Consider the following 18,815-nt stretch of genomic DNA (forward strand, 5'->3'; position numbering starts at 1 on the left):
AACTGCTTAATGATCAGCTGATCGGCTTTTCTGTCGCCAGCCCGTCTCTCTTCTTTGTTTTTGGCCCACTTTGCACCAGAAAGAGGAAACCAGCGGCTGAACAACAGCAGCACGTTTAAGCTTGATAAGCTGTTGTTAGAATGTATTTAATATTACTTTCTACTCCAGGATCTTTTTCTACGCAGCTGACGGCTGTAACTGTGCAGGGGCGGATCTAGCAAAGTTTAGCCAGGGGGGCCGATAGGGCATTAACAGGGAAAAGGGGGCACAAAGACATACTTTTCTTTCTTATTCTCATTTAAAATGTCTAGCTTTTAATAAATAATTATCCGAATCTTACACCCAAAGTTTTAATCTGATGTAAAATGTATAGAAGTCCATTACTGTGTATATAGTAACTGTTAAGTCTAATATACCCTAGTAAGCTATAGTACTTTTTCCTTTGGGAAGGTACCATCTGTGCAGTCTGCAATTCTGTTGAAGAAAAGATGTTGAATCTATTTAATATTTCTTGAAAAATAATTGACTTTCTGTGCATTTTTTTTCACACTGCATCAAATTAAGGTTGATTACGTCGAGTAAGCATCATGAGGTGGAGCGTGAGGGGTGGTTCCCTATTTTTTATTTATTTATTTTTATTGTTGCTGGGAGTTGGAACCCTGTTAGTTAGGTTGCTTAATATTTATGCTAAGTACTCTTTAAAATACCAGAATAGGGAGGATGGTGTAGGTTTAAGTTTATTAGATTGATCAGTATTGCTGAACTATGAAATATTTTTTTTTGCATACAGGTATAACAGAATAGCTTTAGTGTAGTTGTTGTTTTAAACTTGAGTATGAACTTATACAAAATGCAACAAGATATTTTAAAAAAAACAGTTTTGTTGATTAAAAAACACTATATCGGATTCATATCGGTATCGGCAGATATCCAAATTTATGATATCGGTATCAGGTATCGGACATAAAAAAGTGGTATCGTGCCATCTCTACTTTTTATGTTTACACTGAAGAAGCATGCTGTCCCAAAGCAGAGCGGGACACATTTGGGCTCTCTTCAAGTTCCTCCTTATAAACCTCCTGTTCATCTCTGTTGTTTTTCCTGCTTTTAATGATTAAAAGGACATTGAAGTTATTTTCAAAAGTGGAGCATTTTTCACAGTGAGCTATTTATTTTATTTTCATACACATATTGATGTTGTGTTGAACAGTCTTTTAAAGTCTTTGAAATTCTTTTAATAACTCAGACTTACAAATTAGTCAGCACAATAATTTAACATCACTGTCACACGGTCGTTACATGTGATTGTGCAAAAAGCAGTGCAGTGGTTTAGTATGTTGCAGTTATGTTTGCTCCACAGTATTTCACAGAATCAATCAACAAACAAGCAGCTCAGTTTGCTGGTTCTGATTAAAAAGGTGTCAGAAACAAAATGTGGCTGTTGATAATTTGACAGGAAGTGTGAAATACAAATAATGTAAAACTGATAAATATGTAAGTTTTCAAACCAGATATTGGGTCTATACCTGATGTGTTGTGTTTTTTGTTTTTGGAAAACGTCTTGCAAAACACATTGAAGTGTACTAATTTTGTGTCATTCAAACTTTGCATGCAAATACTCTGGGCCTACTAAGCACTTGGTCCACTTTAGTGCATGCTAAAGTGGTTCGTTTGCAGAATTTGGTGAAGTTTAGAGTAATGCACTTCATATTGGAGTGGCACGGAACAGACATGGTAAGTGCTCAGTGGCGACCATGTTGATTAGATTCATTCAATTCTACTTTCTATACAGACTTCATATTGTCTTGGGATTGGACAATCAACCTTACTGCTTGTGGAAAAAATCTGCTTAGTGCTTGATGAATTCAGTTGGCTAAAAACCACAATAAGTAATAATGAATATCATAGTAGCAGGATGGGTCAGGGGATCACAGTCTGATTATTTTCTGCATGCTGTACTGCTACACCCGATACTAGGGTTCCCGCACCTGCCAAATCCCACTTTAACTCCTGGGTATGAACACCTTTATTCTCCATCATTGCATGAACTTCTTGATGAAGAATATTTTAAAGCTCTTCTTTGGATGTTGGCTTCCTTTGGTCGTGTTCTCTCTCAAGATAATCCCACACTGATTCTAGGGAGGCTCAACAATGACTGGTAGGTTTCCATTGTGTTTTTTTTTTTCAATTTATATCAGACATACCTTGACTAACCGGCAGTTGGTTGGGGTAATTGTAATGCTAGAAATGAAGCTCATCAGTCTTGCAGCCATATTAGTTGCTGCCCCGCAAACAGCCCTATGTGACCCTTGCTAACAGTTGATAATGTTTAATAATATTTTGAAGTGAAGAAAACAGTATATCAAAGGCTCGTCATGGCTATGTCAGTCTATCAAGTGAACGTGACTGGATGAATGTAATTTCATCAAAGATGAATTTCATATAAAGAAGAAAGACATTTTGAAATATATCTCAGATTACCATGTGATTTCTAGAGCAGATAACCTGTGACATATCTAAAGGTTTAGCTTATCTGGTCTTTAAGTGATGACGTGATGAACCAAAACTACTCTGCGTTTAATAAAGCTGTTGTGTTTTTAACATGTTTTAATGCTTTGTATCTTGTTCTATTTAATCTCAAAAAGCCCCTTAAAACAGTCAGTGATCGCTGTTGGTGTCTCTCGGTTTTTATTACCACTGTTCATTTTAAAGCTCAGTTTTTAAACCCTTGCGATGTAACTACAGCCCAGCCCATGCAGCAGTATATTAATGACTAACCTCATATTGTGGATGGATTATCTCAGTTGTTCTCCTGGCTGAAGTTTGGTCCGTTTACAGCATCCTGCCATGCGATTACATTTGTCCCTAACCATCGGGAAACCTCACGTTAACTTTCATCGAGTGGAAAAAAGTTAGCGTTCACCCTCCAGCTTGACTGTGTTTATGTTATGCTAACATAGCTGTGTCGCTAGCGATCACGTAGCACATCCTTATATACCAGCTAGCCCAACTTCAGTAACCCTACAAATGTCACTGCTGTTTAGTTTTCTGTCTTCATTTATGTTGGAAGTGATAGCAGAGCTGTACGTTTGAATTTTTCTAGAAATCTCTCAGTCAGAACATGCTATATTATGTTTAGGTGGAAACTAGCAAGCAACTTCCTGCTTCCTACAATTGTAACTCCATTAAATTTAATACATTTCATGGATGCCTGGATGTTAAACTTGATCGTTACACCTGGTCGAGCAGCAACGTTGATCATTTTATTAAAGATGAAAGAACTTAGACAGTTTGTAACTCTCAGTGATGCTGCAGTGTTCGTGCGACTCTGGGACCTGAAGAAATGGCTAATGACGTCAGACTTAAAGATCGGACTAATAACTTAAATAGCATATATAATTTAAGTTAATTTAAATAATTTTAGCTTCCTGTCTTATTTTCTTTGTGTGTGTCTTAAGGGTCAGCATATGCTGTATTATTCCATCTCCACAGTATATGGACATAATTGATCCTGGATATCTGAATGATTTGTTTCCTATCATATTTTCTTTGTATGTATTTATTTATATTACGTTTTAATCTGTTACCATTTAGTAGGAGTTAGGTATAGTATTTAACATTTTCAGCTTTCTGTAAATGTTTCTGTTGAGCATTGGGTTAAAAAACGGAAGTGGCCCAATTCTTAACTCTAGACAGGTTATCAACAAGCTGCTATTAAGAGGCTAATGCATTTTTATTCTGCCCTATTTCCACTCACTTATGTTTATTCAACCAATCTCTGCTCCAGTGGAATATTCAGTTCAAATATTAAACTGTAGAAATCACTGCCCCATAAACTGCATGATCTGAATAATATCATGGCATGAGTGAAGCACCCACACTTTCTAAATGGTGTGGGATATCCTAAAATTAGCTGTAAGCAAGAATTTCTTTTTTTCCCCCTTTATGACCCTTGTCATTTTTTAATGCTAATGTTTAGCTATCATGTTTCAAACAGCAGCAGACTGAGCGGTGGACAGTACTGTTTTGCAGTGCTGTGGGAGGCTGAATGATATTACTGCAGAGATCATTTTAATGTAACATGCTACTCAAAATGGTCTGTTAAAGAAGTGGGCAGGTGGTAAAAGCAGTGTGATTGAACAATCACTAAACATGTGAAGAGATGCAGTATGCTGCTGAACAATGGCCAGAGGATTTTGATGTGGAGAGAACATAGCAGAAATTGGGCAAACAAGAGAGAAAAAAAGCCTTGTTCTTTTGAGAGCTTCGACTCGTTTGTTTGTTTGGCCCCAAATGGATATGCCTGCTGCACAGTTTTTGTATCTTTACTTTCCAGGCATTCAGCTGATACTCACATCCAAAGCAAATAAGAAAAAGGGAAAGAGCCAGAGCACTCATGGCCTGAGTGAGAGGTCATATTTTGTTGATAGACTGAAATGGTTAAAAGAAAAAGAAAAAACAGTGATTGGATTGTAGTTTCCAAGTAGCACACATGATTTATTCACATAAAGAGATTATACATGGAGAACAAAATACTTTTGTAAGAAAATTGTCCAACGAGCACTGAGATGTTTACCAGCTGTCTTCAGTTCTCACTTCAAATGTGCAACACCATTTTGGTTTCCAGACGGTCATGCTGACTCACACACCTGATTGCTGAGGCTTCGTATTTGTTGGCAGTCACAATTTCCTGTCAGGATGTTTATTAGAGCAGTCAGATTGTCTTCGTCTTTGTTTGTGTTGTACAGAGATGTCATAAGCATGGATAAGCTTGGCTCATAAAGGTTCGTAAAGCGACCCCTAGGAGCACTGAACCAGATTACACCACCTGTCTTGTCAGTTTTGGTTGCTGAAAACAACTCCTATATTCATACAATATGCACCACATGTATTATTTAGAAGAAAGAAAGAAGAACTGCTATATTATAACATGTCTTTGCTCTTTGCAAATAGCTAATAATTCAGGCTCATCATACAAGGCTGAAAGGCAGCTTTCATCACTGCTGTAAACCTTGCAGCTTGTTTCAAATGTAAATTGACAGATGTGTGGGACATGGTGCTAAAATTTGTGATCATGAAATTAAACAAGAGGTCAGCAATGGGCAATTTATTGTCTGAGCTGAGATTTCTTGTGGTGACCCATATGGAAAAGATGTATATAAATCTTATAAAGTTTTTATCTGTCTTGTATGAAACTTGTATGAAAAGCATACAAGAGTGAAAACACATATAGGATCCCTTGAAAAATTATTTAATGAAACTTGTATGTTTTGTATACTTACTAAAAACATATATGATTTACTCATGAAAGTGGCCACTTTCATGAGTAAATCATATATGTTTTTACTATTTCTTTTCCATATGGGGAACTGCATCTATACTCATAGATCCTCCAAGCATTCGCTGTGCAGTGTGAACGCCTCAGGTTCAAAACAGGCAAGTGAAAACGGTTACAGTTCTCCCATCCACTTTGGCAAAATGCAATAAACAACTAACCACAAAAATTATGCTCTTCAACAAAATAGTACACTCTAGAATAAAACATTTTGTGCCAATGGGGGCACAGACCGAGCATTCGCTTTTGAGACCCCGAAGCTTTGGAATGATCTTCGTCTTCACGTTACGCAATCTACATCTTTAAATCATTAAATCCAGGTTAAAAAATCATTTTCATTCGCTGGCCTTTGACTCAGTGGGGAACTGACCGTGTTATTTTATTGTTATTTATTTATTGTATTTGTTATTCTTATTATACCTCTTATATTTCTGTTGTACAACACTTTATTCAGCCATGTGTTGTTTTTAAAGTGCTATATAAATAAACTATGGTATGGTATATGCATATACTGTACTGACACCATCAGCGCAATTTTGTATATTGCCAAAACCTTTAGGGGTTCGGGTGAGAAACCAAAAAACACTGCACCGTGCATAGAAAGTAACCTAGATTGTGTAACTACAGTGTTAAATAACAAAACTTACAGTCATTTATTTTTATGTCAGGAGAGGCGTTAGACACAAAGAGAAGCACAGTGCAACAGCTGTTCATCTACTTTGTGTATGCATCCCATATATCTCACAATATTTCAAAATAAAACAGGTATAGGAGTTCAATCAACAAACTTGATATTCTTTGTGTATTTAGACATGAATTATGATCAAAAACAACAAAAAAAACAATAACATAACATAGTGATTCAGATTATAGAGCTAACCAATTAGTATAAAAGCAACAAATATACTTTTTCTTACATGAAATGACACAAAACTTGTGTTAATAAATCGCTAACATCACAGTCTACCAGCTGTTTATTATGAATAATATGATTTTGTTTTCTGAGGTGTTTTGGGACCATTTCTCCACCACACTCCACAATGTGATTTAATTTGTTCCTTACATCCTCCGCTTGTTCATCACTTTGCGGTACAATAGTAATCATGGTCATCATGCACTTTAACTGTTAGCTTTTCATACTCATGTCAATATAAACTCTTCTGAAATGCTGACAGGCTGCAGAGTGAAGCTCACCGAGGAATCTCTGAAGATTAGAAAATCACAATGCTACTTCAGGCTGCCCCTGCAAGTCGCTTTCCAACCCACCTCCACCCTAGTTTTCACCCTAATTGTAGGGTATACTTCAAACCACAGAGCCCACAGGAGTGTGTTCACACCCACACATTATTGATCCTGTAAGCAATTTCAAAGCTGTTATGCCAATTCTATAACTGGGATTGCTGTTAATGAATGTCTCTTCCTGTCTGCTGCCTCTGATCTCTTTCAGATTATTGTCAGCAAACTGCTCACCGCCTCAATCCAATAATTTGTCCACAGACCGTTAGGATGAACTATGTGGACACTCATACAGCACTCTTCTACTTCTCCACATGCATTATACTATTTACTTCTGTGCGTGTGCATCACAGCTCCTATGGAAATAGAAAGTTGGTTTGTCTCTTCTCGTACAATTTGGTTTGCAATTTCAACCTGGAGCGATTTGAGATCATTATCATATGCAGTGTAGTTGCATGCAGATCCAGTTTTTAAAGTATTTATATGTTCGTTTAGTACAAGGCGACTGTAACAGAATAGATTTTTTCAGTTTACTCACAGAGATATAATTGTTGGTATACTGTTATATTGTTTCTCTCTTGCAAATTGAAAAAATAATCTAAAATAAAGTTGTTTTTGAGGATGTCCCACAGATAAAAGTGAAATCTTAATGAATACGGCCTGGATGCCGTATCTGCCTTCACAAGCCAAAACCAACAATGTATGGTGCAGAGGAGCTTGAATAGTTCATGATTACAATTTTGTCAGTATGCCTGTCACTCACAGGCATCGTCATTTACAGCCATTTAAATCGACACAGAAGAAAAGAAGATAGTGACACTAATGATTTGCGTGTTGTCTGTATGAGATATGGAAGATTTGTGTTTTAAATGACATCATTGTTTGGGGATTCTTAGACACAGTGCCTGCTTTAGTGTTAAACGCTCCACACTGTAGATCTGCCTTCATTCATTTGTGCAGTATTGCTAAATTTAGAAATATCTTGTCCCAGAGTGATGCTGACAAGCTAATTCATGCTTCATTGCTTTCAGTCGGGACTGTTGTAATTAATTATTATTATCAGATTGCTTTAAAAGCTCCCTGAAAAGCCTCCAGTTGATCCAGAATTCTGCAGTGAGAGTCCTAGAAAGCGAGACCATATTTCTCCTATATCGGTTTCTGTTCACTGCTTTAAACCCAGAATTAAAAATCCTTCTGAATAATCAGGGAATCTGAACCCTCCCTTAGCTATGCTAAAATAGGGCTGTTAGCGGGATGCACTGAGTGTTTCTTCTTCTTCTCTCACCTCTTTTTACTCTCTTTGTGTTCATACACCGCTACTGTATTTAATCACCAGTAATTATTAAATTCTGGCTCTCTATTACAGTTTGTGTTTTTCCGGTCTCTTTTTGTTTTCTTCTTCCTTCCCAGCGTTGCCAAGTGCTTTCTGATAGATGTTGTTGGAGGGTCTTCACCTTACATTTAACATTTCTAGGGTTGTTGTGAAGTGTTGATTGCAAAGTTAATTGGTTTATAGTTTCAAAATACATTTTTATTAGCATGAGCAGGCGCTACATGAACATTTAAGCAATTACAAATCATTGTGTTTCTCCCATATAGTTTTTGAAAGCATCTTAGTAACTAAGCTTGCTAGCCTCAGCTGACAACTTAGCACGCTAATATTTAAAATGCTAACAATGCATAAAAATGCCCTGTATGACAGCCTTTATCTTCTGCAACACTCTGTGACCAGCAGATTTTACAAGATTTTTTGATCTTATGTCAACAAAGAGTTCAAACTCTGACACTGAAAACTAATTATGGTGTTATGTGTGAATTATTTCACTGTACTGCAGAACAACCTCAACACCCTGGTTGCTCACTTATTGTTAAATAGATGAAATGAGTGATAGAAAATATTATTTCCTTTTTCTTTCCAACCTCTGGTGTGAACTTCAGTTGACTTCAAATTTCTTCTAAGCGTTGTCTCTGTCTTCAAGAGAGCATATCTTTCAAATCAACATGGATTCACAATATTGCTGATTTGCTTTTTTTAAAATTTGAATGAGTGAATCTGAATGAAAAGTAAAAATCAGAATTCATCCAAAGAAAGTATACACTTGAAAGCTGGAGGAAACGGTTTCAGAGTAACAGCTTCCGTTTTACAGTTTCTCAAGATTAGTGAATTCAAGGAAGACAGAAGCCAGAGAGCACTTCCATCACTGGCCACATGCTCTCAAGTTGGCACAGCAATTACTCACTGTGAAATGAAGAGTATGATTATTCCTTTGCTCCCCTACTCCTTTCACTTGCTTTATCCACAAAGATGCACACAGGCATGCGAGAAAGGGTTTTCTCTCTAAAAGTACTGGACCATCTGTGTCCTTGCGTGCTCTGTTTTCCTTTGCTTTATGAGAAAAGAAAGAGAAGTTTTCTTTCAAAGAAGAATCAAAGCCATATGCTGGGGTTGCTTGTGAGCCGATGGCCTTAGATATTTTATACCATAGACTTAGTAATTTAGCAGAAGTTCCACTTATATGGGAGGCATCTATTTATTGACCTTGGTAGATGCTACACACATTCTTCTTTGAACCACAGCAGGATTTCACTTCATTTAACTCCAAACAAGCACTGACTTTGAATGTCAGTCCCTCTATTATCTCAACTACCAACTTCTTTGCTGCTCAACCTGCTTTTATAAGACACCCCACCTCATCTTTAAAAAAAAAAAGCAGAGCATTTTTCTCACTATATTGCACTTTTTCTCCTTCCTCGCTGCATTTGCTGCTCTCTCCTCAGGTCTCAGCAGGGGACTCACTCCAATCCTGTCTGATTGTTGGGTCAGTAGGGAAGGAATCGTAGGGCATATTCCTACTGAGTGATGGTGGTGACATGTAGCATGGAGGAAAGAGGACAAAAGCTGCCACTCTGCTTGAAGGAATAATGTTATTGTATGTGCAGGTACCGTTGGGCAGTGAGACAGCTTTTAACTGAAGCAAATCACTGCTCATACTGGGTTTCTAAAATGATTATTAATCTATGTAATCCAAAGCGCAGAAACCAAAAGTTACTGTAACTTTAACTCTACTTTAACATTACAAAACAGTACTTTTAAAAACGTCAGAAATACAGTTTGTTCTGTTCTGCAGCTATGCACCTCTATTTGCAACAAACTTAGTTTTCTTGGTATTAACATTTTCAGAAATGTGAGCTAAAGTAGCCCATTTGTTGGATTGGCTCACCTGGTTCTTCTCTGATTTCCCATCCACACTCTTCCTGATGTTGCTGTTCACTGGCATTACAACATCTATTATAACTGCGGTCTTCTATGTCCTTGTCAACCACCACATGCCAGCAATTAACAGATTAACAATACCTAGATTAACAAGGTTGGCGTCAGGTCCACATAAGGAACCGGGATACACTGATGAAAGGTGGGCTTCTGGAACAAGAAGCAGTGATGGGAATTCTGGCTCTTTTTGGAGAGCCGGCTCTTTCGGCTCCCAACCGGCTCTTCAGGTTGTTTCGTTTCTTTAATTCATTTATTATCAACAACAATATAAAATTATGCACAAAAAAAATTACTAATGTAAAAAAAACGTGGATTTATTTATATGTTTACATATAAATATATAGTGTCCCCTAGAGACAAAGCACGCACAAACTCCGAAGCACGTACAACCTCCAAAACACATTGCTAGCGTTAACTGAACTTCCAAAACAGAGCTACCTAGATCACTTAAATTACACAATTGAAAACATATGTGTATTGTTTGAGTATTTATACACAAGCACTCATATATATTCAAATAATTAATTTAAAAATTAAAAACTTCATTTACCTGTTACTACCACACACCAAATCCGGTCGTTGGTACTTCCTGGCTTGTGTAGCCACTAGGTAACAAAAGCTCAACACTGCCCCCTAGCATCCTGGAGCACTTCTGTTGTCTTTTGTGCGTGTTTTGGAGTCTGTACGTGCTTCGGAGTTAAAATGTAATAAATAAATCATATAATATAAAAACAACTATTCACATTTCAACTTTTAACTATTTAAATTTTCAGCTTTTTCCTTTTAAACAAATTTAAAGTGAAACAACACAAAACACTGCAAACCACAACACAATTAAATATAAATTAAAATATGAAAACAAAAAGAAGATGCACATTCAATCACACCACCACACAGTCCTGACCCACACATATAGTTCTTACACACACACTGGACATTCTGGACATTGTTTTCACTTCATCACTTAAATCACTTTAAGCATATTTGCACTGCACAAGACATAATGTGGATTGCACAACACTGGTCACTATATTCTTCATTTCCAGTTAATACTTGTACAGCTGCTGTTATTGTGTATATATATTTATATTTCTTCATACATTCTTATATATTTCTATACTGTGTATTGTGTATTTTGTTGTACAGTTATTTTATTTTCAACTTTAATTTTTATATTTTATTTTATTCCTTCCTAGTTAAATTTACCCTTTTAAATTTTCATATTTATTTCCTATCTTATTCATAGCCTTTTCTTTTTTTCTTTAGATCACGAGCAGTTGTCTAAGCATTTCACTGCATATCGTACTGTGTATGACTGTGTACGTGACAAATAAAATTAGAATTTGATTTGATTTGATTTCTCTGTCATATGGGCCTGCATGAATAAACTTTCTGAATCCTTTATCATCTGCAACTGAAAATCGTTGTGGATGATTACTATACCTTTCTAATGTGACGTTGTTGTTCCTGGCTCTCTCTCTCTCTCTCTCCCTCCCGCTCTGTTCCTGTGCTACTCAGCCTGTAACTACCGCCCCTCCCCCCTCTGCCCAGCACAAGGCTCGCATGCAGAGTGAAGCGGAAAAAAAGTGCGAGAGAGAGGGTGAGAGAAAGAAAAAAAAGAAAAAACCATGAGCTGGCTCGCGTTGTTCACTTCAAAGAGCCGGCTCTAAGAGCCATTTCGTTTGCAACCGACACATCACTAACATGAAGACATAAGTGGACAAGGGATGATGAGAATCCGGTCTTTAAGTGATGACGTTATGAATCCTGCTTCCGTTGTGTTGGTAAATGTTGTTAAATTAATTTCACGTCATGCTGTGCGCACGTTATTGTTTACATGAGATGAATTGCAGAATGGGAGATAGAGACAAAATACTGTTAATCTGACAATCTGCAGGTTTTACACGCTTACATTTACACACACAGTTACTGTCCCTCCATTTAGAAAGGCAGAGGCGTCACACTGTAATTATTTTACGTGTAGTTTTTTCCTGTGTAATAATATTCAACATTGCTATCAATACATTTTTCAAAAAATGCCTCTCTGTGCAACATGGGTTCAAGCGCAGAGCAGTTTGGACCCGGAAGCAGGATTCGTCACGTCATCACTTAAAGACCGGATTCTCATCATTCCTTGTCCACTTATGTCTTCTCGTTCTAGAATCCCACCTCTTATCAGTGTTTCCCTGTTCCTTACGTGGACCTGACTGATAGCCTAGGGACCCTTACTGGATACAGACGCCCTGGTTTGGAGTCGAACCAACGACTCCTGTTCCAAAAGGCATGTAGTCTGTAGTTTTCAGCATTTCATTCTGACATTCATTCTTTTCGGTTGTCGCACTAGCCTCTCTTCATCTCTGTCTCTCTATATTCACTGCCCATCAATTTCTCCATCATATCTTTAATTGTCTCTCCTGTCAAATTGTATTCAAGTTTTAATTTGTATTAAATGTTTAATTTTGCACCATTTTTGATAAGAGTAGAAAATGTTATGCTATATAAATGTGAACTGCAATAGTCTGTAGTTCTGTATGATAGGATTTTGATTATGAATGTTGTTTATTAAAATGAGCCTATAGGCACCACTCTAATTACCAAGGGTATTGTATCTATGTAATTAGACACACTGAGTTTAGATATGATCAGAGTTGAGGGACCTGATGTTCTTTCTTTCACACCTTGTCCAGCATCTCTTCCTTTCTCAGTGCTGGGCTGACAGTGACTTTGCATTGTCACTTTTATGTTTTCAGGGAAGAAACTGACATTTGTGTACAAATTTTTACCAGCCCTGTTGTGATAATCTTACTTTAAAAATAAAAACCTCATTTTAAACTGTATTTTAGCCCTTGACACAAATTGTATGTGTCTGCTGGGTAGATTTGAGTTATTATCAGGTGGCAGCATGCAAGTTAAGTGACCAACTAACTAGCGTCATGTGTTTAACAGTGTGCAACTACAGTTTAGTGGAAGTATACTTCATATGATGCCAGATGATGAGTAGAAATGATATCACTCCTGTCACCTGTATCATGAGGAATTGATCTGTGAAATCCTGAGGATAACCAAACCTAATGATGAGAGCTGGGTCTACATCCCAAAGCCCAAAGAGTCGTCTTCAAGCCCCAAAGCCTTGTCAGTTCAGGAGTGTGAGATGTGGTGTACAGGAGCATACCTGTCATATTCCACATCCACAGGATTCTGTATTGTACAGTTTGCCCCCATGGTCAGACTGTCAATGCTGAGTTTTACTGAAATGCAAAGAGGTGTGTTACAGACTAATAAGACAAATAAAATGTAATGCAATGTGTTGGCAGTCTTGTGCATTTAGAAGTGAGATGTCTATTAATTGCAAACCTTCTGTAATTTCTCCGTGAGGGCTTGTATTTTGTCCAAGTGAGACTATGATTGTTTAGAGGCATATTGGCTCCCACCAAGCAACCTGTGCAATTCTCTTGCAACCAATTAGTTCAGTGGACATCACCGTAAATATCTGAGAACCAGCTGCTTACCAAAGGATTGTAAAAAAAAAAATTAATAATAAAAAAAATGCAGTGAAGTCATCTGGCAACCACCTATTTTATGTATAGTCACCAGGAGGCTTAATCATATTTTTAGTCTAGTGAGTCAGAATGTAGATACGAATAACACAATTCAAAAATATATGGGCGTGGGAAATAAAAAATAAAGGAAATTTTAGATCTTATCTACTTAGTGGCATATCTCACAGCTGATGTTAAATAGATCAATAAACTGAATGAGTATAGAAGAAGCCAGTATTTTGTTGAGATGAAGAGCCAGCAGCTTTTTCTGGTTGTTTGCATATTGGATAAACTTCTTGTCTTTCACAGGAAATTGATGGGAGAACAGCATGCTAGGCAAACTGCCTGTCAAGGACTAAGCAATAAACCAAAAAAAAAATAAAAATGTTTTTTTTATTTCAGTTGAAAATTAGAAATTGTGACAGAAACAAACCTCAGAAACAAAACAAAAGACAAGGAGCATGGTTCCAGAAACCCAAGAAAACAGTTCAAAACAAAACTAAACTAGACCAAACCTGAGTCCACAAAAAAGTTCAGGGGTCGGCCTGGGGGTCGACAGCACATGAGCCACATCCAAAACAGTTCAGGGAGCCAGCCGTGCAGACAGCAGCGGCAACGCAGACAAAGCAAATCAGGAGGTCAGCCACGCGGAAGGCAGTGGTGGCGACAGAGCAGGTACGGAGGCCGACCGTGAAGCCAGCGGCGGCGACAGAACAGGTCCGGAGGCCGGCCACGCGGAAGGCAGCGGCGGCGACAGAGCAGGTTCAGAGGCCGGCAGCGAAGCCAGAGGCCGGCAGCGAAGCCAGAGGCCGGCAGCGAAGCCAGCGGCCGGCAGCGAAGCCAGCGGCGGCGACGAACTCATTCAGGAGGCCGCCCTCGACAATAATGACGTCCAGCCTAGGGGCCTGGAGAGCGGCCGACGAAGGCGAGGTGGTACAGGCCGAGATGGATCTGACAGCAGTGTAGCAACCGCGGGACCAGACGGCAGCATGGCAGCTGCGGAATCAGACGCTGCAGGCGACGGTGTGGAAATTGCAGGTCGTGGAGCATGTGGTGGCTGAACGGGCTCCCCAGAGCTGTCAGCAGACAACAAGGATGTGCTGGTTGGGTCCTCCAGGACCCCCAGCTGACGAGATGTGATGCTGACGGGCTCCTCAGAATAACCAGCTGACGGGGTGTGATGCTGGTCGGGTTCCCCTGAACCCCCAGCTGACGAAGCTTGGTGCTGCCCGGGCTTTCCAGAATGCCCAGCTGACGAGACTTGATGCTGGCTGGGTTCTCCTGAACCCCCAGCTAAAACAGCAGACAACTGTATAGGCCCGCCGGACCCTCCAGCGAAGACTGGCAGTTCAGGAAAGCGTGTGAGCCGCGAAGTGCTGGATTGGCTCACTCGAGCTTCCAGTAGGAGCTGATGCATGGCCAGAAGGCATTGCGGTCCCTGGCTGAAGGTGTAGATGAGTGGCTGACTGGATGGGTGACAACACTGGAGCCTGAACTGGTGACAAAGCTAATGACTGAGCTACTAACAGAGCTACTGACTGAGCTATGGACTGCAATAAAGGTTGTAATGATGCTGGTTGTGATGGTGGCTGAGTGGCTGACAGAACTGAAGACTGAGCTACAGGTAGCGGGGCTGAAGACTGAGCTACAGGTAGCGGGGCTGATTGTGGTGGAGGTGTAATAGGTGGTGGAGTGGTAGACTGAGCTAGCGGCAGGTGGAGTGGTAGACTGAGCTGGTGGCGGCTGGGCAACACAGTGCATTTTTAACAGAAACAAACCTCAGGACCCTTCGTTTCAGCTTTTAGCTCACAACCACCTGACTCAACACTAGGACGAACAGTCTTTTGATTTTCAGAGATGCTGTTAGCAGTTTTTGTATTAGCTACTGTTGACCCGAAAGAAGCAAAGGAGGAGCAGTCATTCTTAAACATGGGCATGGGAATAGGCCATGCAACTTCTGAATTAACAGCTCCTAGTTGCCTGACATGAACTTAAGTCTCTGGGATGACACACACGTTGTTTGTTCTCACAGAAGTGTTTAGTTGGGGGCGTTGGGAGCAGTTTTTACATGCTTGACGGGTTCAGAAGCATGACAGTCACCCAGAACATTATGAAGCTTAGAGACACAAAACTCCCTGGTTTCATCGACAGGCTTAGAAAGAACACGTGTGGGACAGTTTATATAGTTCAATGAACTGGGATAATTGTCCTTCAAATAAGCAATCATTTCATTAGCAGTTTTTATTTCAGCAGGAGGCAAAAGAGTAGCCCCACCACTCACCCTAGCCGGCTGTCCAGAAAAAATCCCAGGCTCCCGCTGGAGCTGTGAATGCTGGCGACGCGTGTGCCGCTTCCCTGTTGAAGAGGGATCAGGGTTGGCTGAAGGTGACGTGGAAAAATCTGTCCACTGCGATGATGTGGACAAGCTCTGCCGCGGCTGCTCCTGGGAAATGCTGGGTGAACTGGGGGGAACGATGATGATCCCCAGCATCTTATAAAACGCCTGTGCTGGCATGAGCTGGCTGCTCATAGGTTCATAGTATTCCTCCCGGTGCCGCCTGGAGCGCTTTCCTCGGGTCCGAGATGCAGGCGTCAACAGTGGGGAGGAAACGGATGAGTGGGTAGAGGGGTAGGTGGCAAACGAGGAACGGCAGCATGGAGGCCCTCCAAGCGCTAGCCGAGTCCCATCAAAAGGTTAGCAACGCTCCCTCACCGAGTCTGCTGGATCCATTACTGGTCGTGTCGTTCTGTCAGGGCTCTGTACGCGGGCAGGCGGAGATGAGGATCCAAATGCAGGACTCGGAGACTGAATTGTAACTGAAAACCTCAGCTTTATTGCTGGCACGAAACAAAAACAGAAACCAAACCGTGAAAACACAAACTGGAACACACAGGCAATTCTGAGGGTACGACGCGACACTGACACAAAGAAACACGGGGCTTAAATAAACTGAGTAAGTCATCAAGGAATAGAAAACAGGAGGGAGACACAACTGGGAGAGATTAGGGCTAACTAGACAGGGGGAGCGAAGCTAGACACACAGACATAAGGCATGGACCTTCACAATAAAACAGGAAATAACAACACAAAGACGCAGACTAAAGTCCGGACTACACCTGCAGGAAAAAACGAGAACACCAAAGCAAAACCTAAGAACAACCCCTTAACCAGAATAAACTGAAACATAGAATTCTAATAATAATCAAGAAAGGAAAAGAGTCAGAATACAATACAAAATCAAACCACAACATAAGAACTCAAAAAACTGGGTCAAACTGACCCAGAACCGTGACAGTGTCGAAAAATCGAAAATGTTGTAAAGAAATCCAAAAGGTGGCTACTAAACAGACTTAAACTGAGGCCAACTTAGCATAAATATAAATAAGTTTAACTTAATGTGACTGACCTAACCTACAAACAAAGGTATAAAAAAGTCTAATTTCGTTTTTATGTCGTGTTATTATTTAAATATACTTGTATGAAAAATTACTAACTAAATTAACAAAAAAGTATTAGGGTATTAATAGGGTCATTCCATCTCATATTAGCAAATGTTTAGAACAAGTCCTGCTCAACCATCTCCAAATTCTACAAAACATTTTATGGCCCAAAGTTTAAAAATGTAAATATACAATGAGTGTTGGGAAATTTTACTTTCAAAAACATGAAAAAAAAAGTCTAGTACTCCTGTAAAGTTCCATATTTAAGCACATAGTAAGAAAACTGACAACAATAATATTAATGGTATATTGTTGAATTTCACATTGTGACAAAACTGGTGATATCTGATCCAGACACATGTTAAAGTGTAACACTGAGGCTTGTTTTAATCAACATCTGCTTTTAGGCATGGCTTAATTACACATGGCACATTATGTGATATGTAGAAAACAGTTATCTTGACATTCTCAGTGCAATCTGAAAACAATGGTGAACAGCACTGTCAATTAGTGGGAGCTGCTTTTCGTTGACTTTATGTGTGAAAAACTTGACCCAATCCATCCTTTTTCTTCCGCTTATCTGGCGCCGGGTCGCAGGAGCAGCAGCCCCAGTAAAGAAGCCCAGACCTCCCTCTCCCCAGCCACCTCCTCCAGCTTGACCGGGGGAACACCAAGGCATTCCCAGGCCAGCCGAGAGATATAATCTCTCCAGCGTGTCCTGGGTCGGCCCGGGGCCTCCTTCCGGTGGGACATGCCCGGAACACCTCACCCAGGAGGCGCCCAGGGGGCATCCTTGTCAGATGCCCGGACCACCTCAGCTGACTCCTTTCGATGTGGAGCAGCAGCGGCTCTACTCTGAGCCCCTCCCGGTTGGCCGAACTTCTCACCCTATCTCTAAGGGAGGCCAGCCACCCTTCGGAGGAAGCTCATTTCTGCCGCCTGTATCCGCGATCTTGTTCTTTCGGTCACTACCCACAGCTCGTGGCCATAGGTGAGGGTAGGGACGTAGATCGAATAATTGAGAGCTTCGCTTTTAAACTCAGCTCCCTCTTCACCACGACGGACCGGTGCAGCGTCCACATCACTGCAGCCGCGGCCCCAATCCGTCTGTCGATCTCCGGCTCCCTTCTCCCATCACTCACGAACAAGACCCCGAGATACGTAAACTCCTTCACTTGGGGCAGGGTTTCGTCTCTGACCCAAGTGGGCACTCCACCCTTTTTCGGCTGAGGACCATGGACTGAGATTTGGAGGTGCTGATTCTCATTCCCACCACTTCACACTCGGCTGCGAAACATTCCAGTGCGAGCTGGAGGCCATCACCTGATGAAGCCAACAGAACCACATCATCTGCAAAAAGCAGAGATGAGATTCTCAGGCCACCAAAGTGAAAGCCCTCCGCCACTTGGCTACGCCTAGAAATTCTGTCCACAAAAATTATGAACAGAATCGGGAACAGAACCCATCACCCACCGGGAACGAGTCCGACTTATTGCCGGCAATGCGAACCAAGCTCTTGCAACGGTTGTATAGGGATCGAATGGCCCGTAGCAATGGGCCAGACACCCCATACTCCCGCAACACCTCCCACAGGACACCCCGAGGGACACGGTCGAATGCCTTCTCCAAGTCCACAAAACACATGTAGACTGGTTGGGCAAACTCCCATGCACCCTCAAGTATCCTTGAGAGGATAAAGAGCTGGTCCAGTGTTCCACGACCAGGACGAAAACCGCATTGTTCCTCTTGTACCCGAGGTTCGACTAACGGACGGACTCTCCTCTCCAGCACCCTGGCATAGACTTTCCCAGGGAGGCTGAGGAGTGTAATTCCCCTGTAGTTGGCACACACCCTCTGGTCCCCTTCCTTGGGGCCAACCACCCCGGTCTCCCAGTCCAGGGGTACTGCCCCTGATCTCCATGCAACATTGTAGAGACGTGTCAACCAAGATAGCCCTACAAAAAGCAGAGCCTTCATGAACTTGCACGTTATA

General features: G+C 40.7%; 1 protein-coding gene across 4 annotated transcripts in view; it reads left to right on the forward strand.

The window, feature by feature from the left end:
* The window catches only part of shank2b (SH3 and multiple ankyrin repeat domains 2b), a 305,670-nt gene that overhangs the window by 59,194 nt on the left and 227,661 nt on the right, over positions 1-18,815 (forward strand). The window lies entirely within an intron of this gene.

The sequence above is a fragment of the Simochromis diagramma genome, unplaced genomic scaffold (assembly GCF_900408965.1).
Source record: "Simochromis diagramma unplaced genomic scaffold, fSimDia1.1 OVJJ01000692.1, whole genome shotgun sequence".
NCBI lineage: Eukaryota > Metazoa > Chordata > Actinopteri > Cichliformes > Cichlidae > Simochromis > Simochromis diagramma.